The 13,579-nt window shown below is 45.2% G+C and overlaps 1 long non-coding RNA gene across 1 annotated transcript in view; it reads right to left on the bottom strand.

Annotated features, from left to right (window-relative positions):
* Positions 1–1,315: 1,315 nt before the first annotated feature.
* LOC138497330 (uncharacterized) overlaps positions 1,316–13,579 on the bottom strand; it is a 237,863-nt gene continuing 225,599 nt past the window's right edge. Inside the window, exon 3 of the long non-coding RNA XR_011278566.1 lies at positions 1,316–5,253. This is a non-coding gene — a long non-coding RNA (uncharacterized lncRNA). The remainder of the gene's footprint in view (positions 5,254–13,579) is intronic.

Raw genomic sequence — 13,579 nt, forward strand, 5'->3', positions numbered from 1 at the left:
ATGAACAGGAGAACAAGCATCAGCTGTGGGAGGGTGTATAGGGTAGAACCCAATCAAAAGGGGTTGGTCCCATGGTTGGAGGTGGCATGAGCATGTGGCGTGGAGTCAAGGAGGCCCAGGAACAGATGAGGAGTAGAGAAGAGAGACAGAGGATAGACACCAAGCCCCAATTGTAGCGAGCTGATCAAAGTCTCCTAAACTGTTCCTATTGACACCTGAAAGGAACCCCCCCCCCAGCTCCCTCTCTCGACAACTGTAAGAAAGGCTCTTGCCATTCCTACACTCATCAGAGAGACATAGTGCCAGCTACAGAACCTACAGGAAGCATCCGAGATGGATGTGTAATAACATCAAAAGGATGCCAACTGCATGCCTTTTCTTCTTCTGAGAGAAAGCCCATAGAGCTTTTTTAGTTTTGGGGAGTAACTCGAAATCATGTGATCTGTAAAAGGACCCTTTCAAAATTAATGTTTGAGGCAAGGGGGTAATGACCGAAAATGTCATAGTCATCCTTGAGGGCATAATGAACCTGAACTTCTTCAAGGAGCATACTGTGTCTGAAATGAAACACTTAAGTCATTTAATGCAGGACAATTGCCACTATTAAAGAAGGTCCTCTCAGTATTCTTCAAAAGTTATGAATAGCAATAAATATGTGATGTGTGTTCATTTTTCTTGTGTTAACATATGCTCTATGAACTTGATTGTGCTTTTGTTGCCTGCAACTTTATGAAATAAAAACATAATTGTGATTCTGTATCAATTTCAATTTGGTCATTTTTTCTTGGGAGGCAGAGATGGCATTTCGGCAGCGCAGTCCAATGTATCCTGGCACATAGGGTACAAGGGGAGCCATCAGGTGCCAGGCACTTTTGCGGGCACTTATACATGTGCGCAGAGAAAGAGAAAGGTAATCATTTGAGAGGAGTTGGGTCTAGTATCATTGTCACCCCAGACTAGAATTCAAGAGCTACAAGTAAACATAATAATTGATATTTCACCTAAAAAAGAACAGCATTGATCATTACAGACTGAAGCATGGCCATGCGGTGCGTGGTAGAGCAGAGTTCCCCTGAAGGATGGCTAGAATATTGCTGCAAACATACAGAGTGTAGGTGGGGGGTCGAGTGCTTTACCCTGCCACACACTCAGCACTCAATCAGTTAAAAACAATAAATAATAAATAAATAACAACACATATTGAAAATATTCACCAGTCTCCTATGCTTTTTTCTTCACCAAAGAGAAATATTAGATTAGATAAAAACACACCCGATACATAACAACAAAACACAGTATGCTCAGTTTTGCCTAAAGTAAATTTATTTTGCCTCATTAACAATGCATTAATATTTCTATAATACACATTACCATATCTCATAAAAACCAGAATAATGAAAACAATGAACTATAATAAATAAATAACTCTGGTGTTACTGAACACATTCAAAATAACATTGGTAGAGTGGATCAAAACTTTGGAACTTGATGATTAAGGGTCACTCGGTTGATCAGGCAATCGCCCAGTTTATGTGAAGTTCACCAGGCTCGGGCCCTGGTTCCCAATCAACTGAAGGTAGACCAGGCAGGTTCCAAAGCATGTGCCCACTGTTGTGACTGGGAACCATTGGAGCCTGAATGCAATGCCTGTATGCTTGAAAGAATATCTCTGTCACACTCCACAGGGGAGTCATTGCAGTGCTTTGGCACTCATCACTCAGCCAGGTATGAACTGGTGGGGTAGAGGAGGGCAGTTTCAGCTTAACAGCCATTTTTCATGAAGCTGGTGCTCTGGAATAGTTCATTGAGAAATGCAGATAGTTTCTGTGTACAGTATGGGATGCATTTCCAACAACCTTTGCAAGCTGAGGGTCGGCATGTTGTGTCTACTACATGCCGCTACACCCCATACATTCTGGGACATGTAATCTTCGAATAGGAAAAAAACGAAATGCAGCTGTGAGTGCACTGCCTCAAGCAAATAATGCCAACCTCATAACTGTCTTGTACCTCTCACTGGCATTATGACAGTCTTCAGCAAGAAATGTACTCTGGTGAATTTCCTACATTTCTTTTTTTTGTCCCATTAAGTTTACAGTAATGTTCAAATCCATAAACAACAATATATACTGTGCAAACAGCAGAGATTAAAAAGTAGATATAGATACTGCATACATTCACTGAGAGCCAACAGTCATTTCCCCCCAAATAAAATGAATAGACAAAATAAAACCAAAAAAGGCGGTGATGCATTACGAAAATAAATATGTATTACATAACTCAGGAGTTAAATGTACTGTCTATTTATTGGTTGCCCCTTTTTCTCTTTATTCTATTCAACATCTAAGTAAAATACAAAACAACAATAATATGTAGCCAGTACAGACTGTACAATGCAACACACATAACAAGGTCCATGAGCCTTTGCTTTGCTGTGTCCTGATACTTGTCTCTAAGAACCCTTAATTGCTTCTTCTCAGTTACACCCTTGCCATGCATTTCTCATGCTATCGTTCACTTCTATTCACAAACCTACTCCAACCCCAACTTTCATTACAAATGATCTTCTCGCATCTACCCATAGCGCCTCTCTATTTCTCCGACTCAAAGTTGCTATATTTCTTCATCTTACTCTCTTTCTATTGCTCTTTGGAATGCACAGTCTGTCTGCAGCAAAACCTCCTTTACCTCCAACTTCTTCCTTCCCCATTCTCCTTCTCTTGACCTCATTACTCTTACTAAAACCTGGAAAAAAGAGGAACATACATTGTATATTGACTTTCGTACAGAGCAGAAAAAGAGAAATACTCTCCAAAACTACTTAACTCATTACCGAGACAGGAGATTTATTAAAACATTTTTGAAGGTCAGATTAATTTTGATACATATTCAGGAGATTATGTACATTAGAGGACAAGTTGATAGTCCCTTATGTAAACATTGCTAGTTGGCAACCGAGTCACTGAAACATGTATATATTGATTGCAGCTCTCTACAAAAGATATCTGTACAGTTTTTCTATTGAACATGTTTATGAAGAACACTTTCTTAACATGATTACATTTTGGGAACACATTCTATTGGGTTGGCTGACATCATGACTAATCAAAGCTGTAAAATGTTTAACAAAATTGAAACTAGTTGAGTTTTATTAATGACATTTTAAAGAAAAGCCTTATTGTAGTTTAATTTTATAAATAATATTGTTGTAGTGAAATTTGTATTTTAGTTGTTTCCGACTCTGATTCATTTTGTAAGTTCTTTGTATACAGTTTGAAATAAACCATTACAATAAAAAAATAAAATGGTTCCCTCCATATGATTTTGCTCTCCTTCATCATCCAAACTTCCCATTTTTCCTACTCCCTTGTCTCTTGCTAATTTTCCTGCGTTCAAATACACTATCGCCCCCTATGACATACATATTCTCTCTCTCTACTGGCCCCCTGTTCTGGTAGCTCAAACACCTCCCCCAACTAATTGACTCTCTCCCTCCCGATCACAACCTCATTGTCATTGGTGACTTAAACATTCCCTCTCTTTCGGCTGCTCTATCTATTGACTTTATCTCTCTTCTGCTTAAACACTCACTCTCTTTTGTCCACTCTCTGCGCACCCATTCAAATGGAAATGGCCTTGACCTCATTGTCATCTCCTCTCAACTCTCTGCTTCTAATATCTCCACCACGCCTTCTCCCTCTGACCACTCTTTCGTATTTGCCTCAATCTCCACTCCTGCTTCTTCCTCACTCTCTTTATCTACTACAACTATTACTAAGCAAACGTTTCCCTCCGCTAAACTCCCTGACTACCTCTCTGACCTACACCACTATCTCTCTGCCTACCCTGAACTCCGTTTTCCATCCACTGCAGAAGCCTTCACTAAATTTAACACTGCTCTTGATGCTCCCTTTTCCTCTCATTACCCTTTTACAATACTCTCTCCTAAATCCTCTCCTTAACCGCCATGGATTACATCTGTCATCCTCACCCTGAAAACAACAATGCAGAAAAAGCTCTGCACTTGGCAACGTTCAAGCCACTCCTCTGATCTCCAGCTAGATCTCACTGCTATTCAAAACTATTCCTCTACTCTTGACTATGCCAAGCGTGACTTCTAACTCTCTCTTACTTCTTCTCAATCCTCCCAACCGAGGCACCTACAAAAATCACTCAACTCAATTTTCTCACCTCCTAAACCCATCTGCATAATTATTTCGTGTCTGGCATGAACCTGCCAGTATCACTGGCACGGGTACCGCCGGACCCGCAATGAGGGCCAATGAGCTGATTGAATACTACTCGCTCTAAGATTTTGGAATAGTGTGGCAGAAGAGAGACAGCGCAAATGTTAGCAAGACAGTTAGGATCTACACCAGGTTTCTTAAGGAGAGGGATGACACTAGCTGTTTTATAGGATGAGAGAAAAGTGGCATTGTCCAGAGAGGAACTGAAGAGGGAAGTAAGATGTGGAGCAACACTTGGAGCTATGCACTTCATAATGTGCGGGACAGTGGGTCAGTGGGGGCACAGGAAAGTTTGGCCTTGGGAATTAGGGCAATAATCTCATCAGGGTTGGTGGGGCAAAGGAAAACATACTATTTGGAGGGAAGGGTAGGAGTGGTAGAGAAAAGTGAGTAGGCGAAGAGACGCAAAGCTAATTAGTAAGGGTATTGTGAATGGTAAAAATGTCCTAATGGACTCTATGAGAATGGGGACCACGGAAGTACCGGCACTGTTCTTAACGGTGCCGGTGCTTCCATGAAGGCTTGCCTGCCATGGCTGCTGTGCCCGGCAGGGTCAGCTCTGTCGGACACCGCGGTTGAGGCAGGCAAACCCGTAGTGAGCCGGTCCAGAAACAACAGTGCTGGTAGGATTACTGGCACCGTTGTTTCCGGACCGGCACACTTGTAATGAGGAACAAGGAAAGAGGACACAAGATTGGAGTCCTCCCATCCCCTGCACACTCTGTGGATACACAACAAGGAGTAATAGCTTAGGGATTTTGGTGCTCTATCAATGAATTTTGTGAGGAGTCACATTAAATATTGATGTACCTTGTAAAAATCAAGGAGAATTAGTAGTGGTAATATAAAAGGAGAGACGACTCATGTATTCATAGACAAATGGTTGAAGTGAAAGCAAATCAAAACTGCAATACATTGTCTGCATTATCATAGTTGACAGAGATTCCACTTTGATAGGCTTGACGCGTTTCGAGGACAATCCTCTTCTTCAGAAGCCTTTGCGGATCTGTTGGTGAGCATCATGTACATATTGGTAAGGTAAAAAGAATCAGACAAAAGGATATTAGACACAGCTCCAATAAGCTCGTCAAATAATCATTGTGAAGTCACATATCTAGTGTCCCTTTCTAGTCTAAAGGGATACATCCATTTTGTAAAAAGAAATAGTACAGACACTATACATTTCAAGACCCAACACATCATATTACGTAATCACAAGGGTCAACAATATAACATAACATACTTAGAGTATGCAGGTAGATTTCTCATAGTTTCATGTGGAGAGGCAAAATGGGCTGTCTAAGATGTCGCGAGCAGTTCTATTTTAAAAATGGATGTCCTACTCTGCCAAAGACATACAGCCACATAGTTTTTCCACATGCTAAGGGTGCTCAATACGACATGTTAGAGGATACAGCTTCTGACCACTGGTGTTTCCTTGTTTAGCCAATACTGGAGGCACTGTAGATCTGAAGGAAGCAGCTAGAGAAGAGTAAATGCTGCACAGTTGGTTTCTTGGCAGGTTGTTGTTTAAAGCCATCCATCTTTGTCTGTTTCCCTGCCATTACCCATTTGGCATTCTACTGAGACTATGAGGGTGGATCGGGTGCCTATTTGCTATAAGCTCACATCAAAGATCCTTAAGGGGTATTCCACAATATGTACTTGGCGGATTAAAAGTCAACTAAAGTGCACAGTGAATATCACTACCGAGTTCCATAGAGATCCAGCCACTCTGATGCTTTTGGCATGCCAGCGCTCCCACTGTATGTACAGCAACTTATTAGGGGACTTGGCACAGATTTCTCAAACTAGTTAGCGGGCACAAAGTAGATGAAAGATTGCCAAGCTCAGCCATTCTCCACAAATGCATCTCCAGAGCAGTAGACATGTTAGGAATCATGTGATTTCCCTGCTATGTGGAATATTAACCAGTGTTGCGGGGATCTCACACCCTTGTACGAATATGGAGCCAAGAGGAGTCCACAGCGAATGGGTAATTGTGGTCAAATGGACAATTATTTTGAGGAGGCATGCACAGGAAGTGCCAGTGTTGTGGGTGGAAGAGAGCAGGGCGGGTGCAAGGGCACACGGTCCAATATAGAGTGGCTCTCCCCATTTAAAGGCTATAAGGATAGCACACCAGGGCAGCCATTGAAGAGATTGGTATTAGTCCTTTGATCCATGCCCACAGCAAAGTGACACCATGCAGATCGCCTCTAAGCATCAGACCCTTTCAGTTCCAGAAGATATTGAGCCCAAAGCGAGCTCTGAAGCAGGAACCAGCTGTGCACTTCACAGTCCACCAGAGGCATCACTCGCCGCTCTCAAACCTCCACGCTGATGACCCTCGCACCTGGGGGAGAGAGGCCAGAGTTGCTGGCAGATGCAGTCACTCCACAGTGGGCTTGTGCCGAGCTGTAAAAAGACCCCATCACCTGTCATGCACTGGAGAGAGCAGGCACACGTGTGCTCCTCCACACTCGCCATCATGGGTCCACAGTCCATAGGATAGACCTCACTTTTGGACTTTCTGAAATCCAGCACTCCTCAGCCACAAAACTTCACCAGATGGGACATAACATGCCGGTGGTGACAGACAGGCTTTTTTGCAATGCTAGAAAGGATTCATATTGCAGTATAATATGATCAGCAGTGAGCCAGTATACAGGGAAGCCATCTGACTGCCTGCTTGATAGCACACCCTGAGTACCAAATGGGTTTAAATAACATTGGTGGAGCAGATCGAAACTGGGCACACAGTTCCTTTAGGGGTCACCTAGTTGATGAGGCATTTGCCAAGTTGACAGATGAGGCATTCACACAATCGGTGAAGGGTAGACCAGGTAGGCACTAACTTTTTTGCCTACCGATGTTACGGGGAACCACAGGAGCCCGACCGCCTATTTGCCTGAAAGGATGCATGCAATACACACCCCTTGTCTTTTCACAGTGCTTGTGGCTAGCGCCTGTGCGTGCAGGTGCTAGTACTTTGATCCCCATTGAATAACAATGAGCTATTTAGCTGGGGAAATGATAAACAACGTCTCAAAATGATGTGTCAGGCGCGCATTGTAAATTGGGACCAAAATAGCGGTGTAGTGTGTCATTGAGACAGCAAATTTAACCAATAAAAAAAGCAATGTATAGAAATCCTGCTGTCAAGTACAGTTTAAATTCCTCCACAAAGTAATTCATAGAGAGTGGATGGTGTTCGAAGGAGGTGTGATGAATACAGGGAATTTGTCCCCTCTCCGCAAGGGGGAGCCATCCCCTTTGGGACTACCGAGGTGAGCCTGCTAAGCTTAACACCCCATAGCGGACAGGGTATATGTGTTAATCTCCATTGCATCAGGAAGCAAATCTCTATTGGCTACATCGGGATTACAAGAGACAAAAGTGTGAATATCCCTAGAGAAGTGACTGGTGTGGTTTCTGACCTTTACTATGGCCATCCTTGCCTGAATCGCAGGACCAATGCAGTGTGCCATCTCCTCGCAGGGAGAAAAATAATGGTCCCTGTGAGACAGACACGAAGAGTAGGGAGAACAGGAGAGAGAGAGAGAGAGGGAGAGGAGAGAGAATGAGAGAGATAGAGAGAGAGAGAGAGAGAGAGAGAGAGAAGGATAGAGAGAGAGAGAGACAGAGGGAGAGAGAGAGAGAGAGACAAAGCCTGCAAAGTAACACAGAGGAAGGAATGTCACCCTTCCAGGCTTAGCCAGTAAGCAGCACCACACAGCCATAGCTGAGATAGGAGGAGCGAGAAAGCCAGCTGAATGCTGCTGCCTGATACAAGACTGGGGACTGGAGAAGCTTCTGCCACTGTCTGGAAAAGTGATGCAACCACACGCAAAGTGGCAGACCGGTGTTTGCTGGAGCAGGACGCCGAAGTCCAGTCACAAGCCAATGGGAAGAACCTACACCAGTGAACCAACACAGAAGACAGAGGAGAAACAAGGTGACCCATCAACAGAGGAGAATGCCTCCCCTGAAGGATGCGGCAGCAGCGAACAAGGTACGCAGTGTGGCCCGGGAACTGGCAGGAGGGCGGACCGGCCAAGCCATAACCCAAGATGGACTGAGAAACCGAAAGCCCTGGAAGGGCCAACGAGAATTAATTTACCCCTTGCTGGGAGGGGAAGAGACCACATAGCCCAAGCTGGGCTGAGAAACCAAGTAGCCCAAGAGGGGTTGAAGAACCAAATAGCCCAAGCCAGGCTGAGAAACCGACTAGCCCAAAAGGGTCAGAATAACCAAATAACCCAAGCAGGGCTGAGAAACCAAATATCTCAAGAGGGGCCTGAGGAACCAAATAGCCCAAGCCAGTCTGAAAAAACAAGTAGCCCAAGAGGGGCTGAGGCATCAGACAACAGGGTGATGAGCCAGGTAGCCCAAGACGTGGGGGGAGCCCATATACCCCAAGAAGGGGTGAGAAACCAAAGAGGTCACGAAGGGCTGAGAGACCAAAGAGCCCAAGAGTGGCTGAGAAACCAAATACCCCAAGAAGGGGTGTGAAACCCAAGACCTTGGGGTGGGGTAAAAATCAGATGGGCTCCGAGTGGGCAGTAATTAAACCTACCTCAAGAGAGAGGGTGAAACCCGAGACCTCAGGGAGGGCTAGGAATCAAAGGGGATCTGAACAGGGCCGGAGGAGGCCTGGCTATACAGAGACATTTGAAAGAACTTTGTGAAGTACATAATTTGTACTGTGCAGTGAGCCAGGAGGCCTAGAGAAACTTACTACTCACTTGTACACCAGGCGGGAAGTCCTAAGGAGATTTATTGAACATTTCATGGCTTGAACTGTAGATCTGGTGAAAAGTCCATAAACCTTTACTGGTGATGATACTGCGGCCATGCTCAGGCAAGGAGTCTGTGTCTAATCCAGAGACAGTGCAGTGGGGGCCAGAAACCAGCCAAGAATATATCATAGCCCTAGGATATCTTTTTGGTCAGAATATTTTCCTTTTTTGTGGTAGGGAGAGCAATCAGGCTGTGGTAGGTTTTTTCTAGAGGACTGACCTATTTTTATTCTGTGTGACATCCTGACGTGCACCCTTGGGGACCAGAATCGTAGGGAGAGAATAGGGTTTCGGCACTTCAATTACATCATTATGTTACACAGCTCACCGAGTTGTCCAACTCCTGATTCTGACTTATCAAAAAGGGCAATCAAAATGTTGGGCAAGCCTCATGGCAGAAAAAGAAATCTCCATATTTTCAACAAACATTAAGATCATCTATCTATAAGCACATCATTGCAGCATTGGCATCCAAACAGGTGATGATAATTTGCATACAGAAACGCCTTCCGTGCCTCCAGCATACATTGGGGCCATATTTAATTGTTTAGGGCCAATATTGAGATCACTACTGTACCATACTATCCTCTCCTTGGGCAAGCCCCAAGAGTGCCTTATTGCTGGAGCAGTGCTGCTGACATCTTTCTGTCCCTTATCTGCAAGCCCTTGGGTGTTGACAAAATATCAGCGGCAGGTTTCCCCATATCAACAGTTTTTGTCTAAAGGAAGCTTTTGCTTTTCCAGAAAACACATTCCTTGCTTCCGGCTTCTGTCTGAACCCTCCGAATGCCGCGCTACAAGCGAGGCATGCGAGCTCGCGCCTCCCGCCGAGCGCCAAAACCGTTAATGGCAGACAAGCAATTTCAGGTCACGAGGCGTCGCGCAAATAGCAGGGGCCAAAAAGGCCAGTTAATATGAAAAAGTAATAAATAATGTATCTTGAAAACACCCCGTGGGGCGGCCAATAATCTGAAGCGGCCTTGGTGTTTTTGTTCGGCAGTAGGAACATTAGTTATGGTTGACAAACTGTAAAGCTGGCAGGTTAAACACTCACACCCCCAGCTGCTTCTGCTGCTACCTCCTGATTGTTTGGAAAGCCACATTTCCGTTAATTGTGGACTCCCAGGGTATTTGCTGGTGGGAAATTCTGAAAGACCAACTCTGACAGCAAATAAGAAGGCATACTTCAAGATTACTGCCGCTCAGCCATTTCATTTAGCAAGGCCAGCTCTTTTCTGGGAAGTTCACACCCAGTACAGCCTGACTGGCTGCTGCTGCTCCTAGAATGTCATGGAGCACCTGCTTTGTGCTTTGACTAATTTCATATGTTTTGTGCGAAGGAACTCTGTGTTCCAACCTCCTCATGCGTGTTCGAATTCCCCACCGTAGGATTGGGCACCTTCAACACATGGCACCCACTTTTTGTGGAAAAGTTCACTTTAACGTGATAGACCTAATCTCACTATCAAATGCCAGCCTGGGTTCAATGCTGTGCACTTTAACCTAACATTGTGTTAACAATCAATTGATGTAGATGCCCTTCCCTCCCCTAAATTCCACCCTTCGCATGCCCACCACCACCATCCACAAATCACCTTTCCCCACCATTGAGCTTCGTTACCCATCTCTGTTCCTTCCAAAACCTCCCTTCTCAATGCAACATCCTTGCTTGATGCTTCACTCCCTGGAGCCCAGGCTACCCAGTCCATCTAAATAGAGTTAACCGATCCTTCCCGGCTTAAGTTAGCAGTACATATATACTAAACCACACTACCCCAACCTCCAAGTCCCAACTATGTGCTGCCACTTACCACAACTCCTCCGCCCTTTAAACATAACACGCCCTTCCTACTCTGATACCTATTGCATATAGACAAAGCTGACCGGTCACACCAGCGACAACCAACGTTTCTATAACCATGTAAATTCACTCTACCGCCTAGATCTGCCAACAATACCTCTTAGGGATGGGAAATACCCAACACTCGCACCCCCAGGTCCCCTCACCCCTACAAGCTGCCATAATAAGGGATAGAGCGGGAGACTGCGAGAAGGGCTCGGAAATGCACAAAAACAGTTGAAGGTTCCGGCACCATGGCAATATAAAAAACCCTCAGCATACGCCACCGATCACTCGGGGGACACATGTGCCCCAGGTGCTACCACTGCCCAAATTACCTGGTAGTTCCCTCCAGTCAAACGTTGTCCCTCACGTTCCACATATTCTCTTCCTTGCTACTGCAAAAGTGGACTCTGTTACCCCATCTGTTGCCTCCAAAGCCCCCCATCCCTATTCAGCATCCATGCCTGACACACCTTCCGCTTTCTACGGCCAGGCTTGGCTGTCTGTCTAGACAGAGCTAACCATTCCTTCCCTAACCTTAGCTATGCATAGTTCCGAAACTGAAACTACTAGAACCCCTGAGTTCCACTTCTGTGCCACCAAGCAAAACATACCTGAGCAGCGTCTTTGTTTCTCCACCGTCATCCTTCTTCACATTCATATAATCCCTCAACAGCACAATCAACTCCAATATATCAAATTTGCTCCCCATCATCGACAAATGTACACAATCCTCTCAAAATATGCCTGCTTGGCTGCTCACTCTTATCTTATTTACTTCTGCACAACCTTCTTAATATCCCCCGTCCTACAAAATGTATTCATTTCTATATTCAATTATTTTCTCCCAATGTGCTCCATGGTTGCTGTTTCATGCGCCCCCTCCAAAACCCATCTAGGTGACAACTCTGTACACTTTATGGTAGTATTGGGCCAATCCTGCCGTAACTGTGTGCAATCCCTTTTCATCTTCTAGATCAGAGGCACCCGCGGGCAGTGGCGTAACACAAGCTCTGGGGGCCCCCCTGCAAGCCCTGCTGAGAGGGCCCCCCCCAACTCGGCAATAAATCACAAGTCGCGCCACACTCTGGGCCGCCCTAGATTACCACGCTTGCGTAATACGCTCAAATGTGTTGCTGAAGGGGTATGCCACACACTGCACTAGGAGAAAGATATAAATATGTGTTTTAATGCAATATACAGCACACTTTATGAGAAAAATTGACTAAAAAGCCACAGTGTTTGCTATTGTTGTGGAGGGTAACAGCAATCCAAAACATGCAAGTCACCAACAGTGCACATGAACATGAATGCTTTGCTGTTAAAAATGCCATGCCACAATAAAAACATGTCCAACTGGCTGCACAATGTAGACCAGTGTAGACACATAATAACATTACAGTAACATTAAGACATACCTAGACTGGTTGCACCAAAATGCCAGTTGAAGCAATAAGACTCATCAAGAAGAGAGCACACATTCAAGCCTGCGTCTCTACGCTTCTAACAACACAGCCAAACTCTTTAAAATATGCAAGGATCTGGCCAATCCTGTTGCAGTTTCTACTTCTCCTGTTCCCTCAACAGGCCCTCTGTACGGCTTTGGCCTCTCGCTTCTCCGCTAAAACTCAGGATATCCTGTCCACTATCTCCTCTTCCTCTCCCTCTTCCACTCTCGGCCCCCTTTGACCATCTCCTCTTCTCCTCCTCCTTTCTTCTCTTTCTCTCTAACACCTGACAAAGTCGCATCTATGGAAGTATTGTTGAAACAGGTGCTCGCCTGCTCCTCCAGAACCATCGAGGACCACATTGACACGTTCCAGCCTTGGCCGATTTTTGTAATCAATCTTTTGCCACTGGAACTTTCCCCTCTCCCAAATTCTTGGAAAAGCTGGCCAACTGCCAGCTTACACTCCACACTGAATCTGTTGGTTGTCTCCATAACCATCAGTCTGGTTTAAGAGCTGCCAGAGGCACAGAAATTGCTCTCCTGAACACATGTGAAGATCTGATCTCTAAACTTGATTCCAGCATTCCTTCTGTCCTCATCATCCTGGAATTTTCCTCTGCTTTCGACACGGTCAAAACGCCATCCTGATCAATTGACTCTGTGAGAACCTGGGCATCATGGATCAGGCCCTGGAGTGGCTGACCTCCTTCTTCTTGGACCGCCCCTCCCAGGTCCAACTTTGTCCCTTTCACTCCACCACCTCTCTCTGCATGTGGCGTTCTCCAGGGCTCTATCCTCTCACCCTGGTTTTTCAACCTCTACTTGGCCCCTTCAACCCACCTGATATCTACCTTCTCCTCTAACTTACAGTGTTATCCGGATGACACTCAGCTTTCATTCAGGCTCCCCTCAACCTATTCTCCTCTCTCGCTCATTCCTGGTGTGATCTTCAACTCCACTCTCTCTTTCTCTCCTCACATCTCGGATGTCGCCAAGAAATCCCACTACCAACTGCACTGCCTCAAAGGGACTCCTCAATTTCTCACTTTCCCCCAGAAGCTCACTGTCTCCAGAGGTCTGGTTCTCTCTAGGCTGGACTACTGCAACAGCCACTTTCTCATTCTGCCTTCCTCTACTCTCCACTCTCTGCAACTAATCCAGAACAGGACTGCAAGAATTATCCTTGGCCTCAAGCCTAGGGACTGTATCTCTCCAGCCATGAAATCTCTCCACTGAC

This window comes from Ambystoma mexicanum, chromosome 5q (assembly GCF_040938575.1).
Source record: "Ambystoma mexicanum isolate Mex_15411 chromosome 5q, UKY_AmexF1_1, whole genome shotgun sequence".
Lineage (NCBI taxonomy): Eukaryota > Metazoa > Chordata > Amphibia > Caudata > Ambystomatidae > Ambystoma > Ambystoma mexicanum.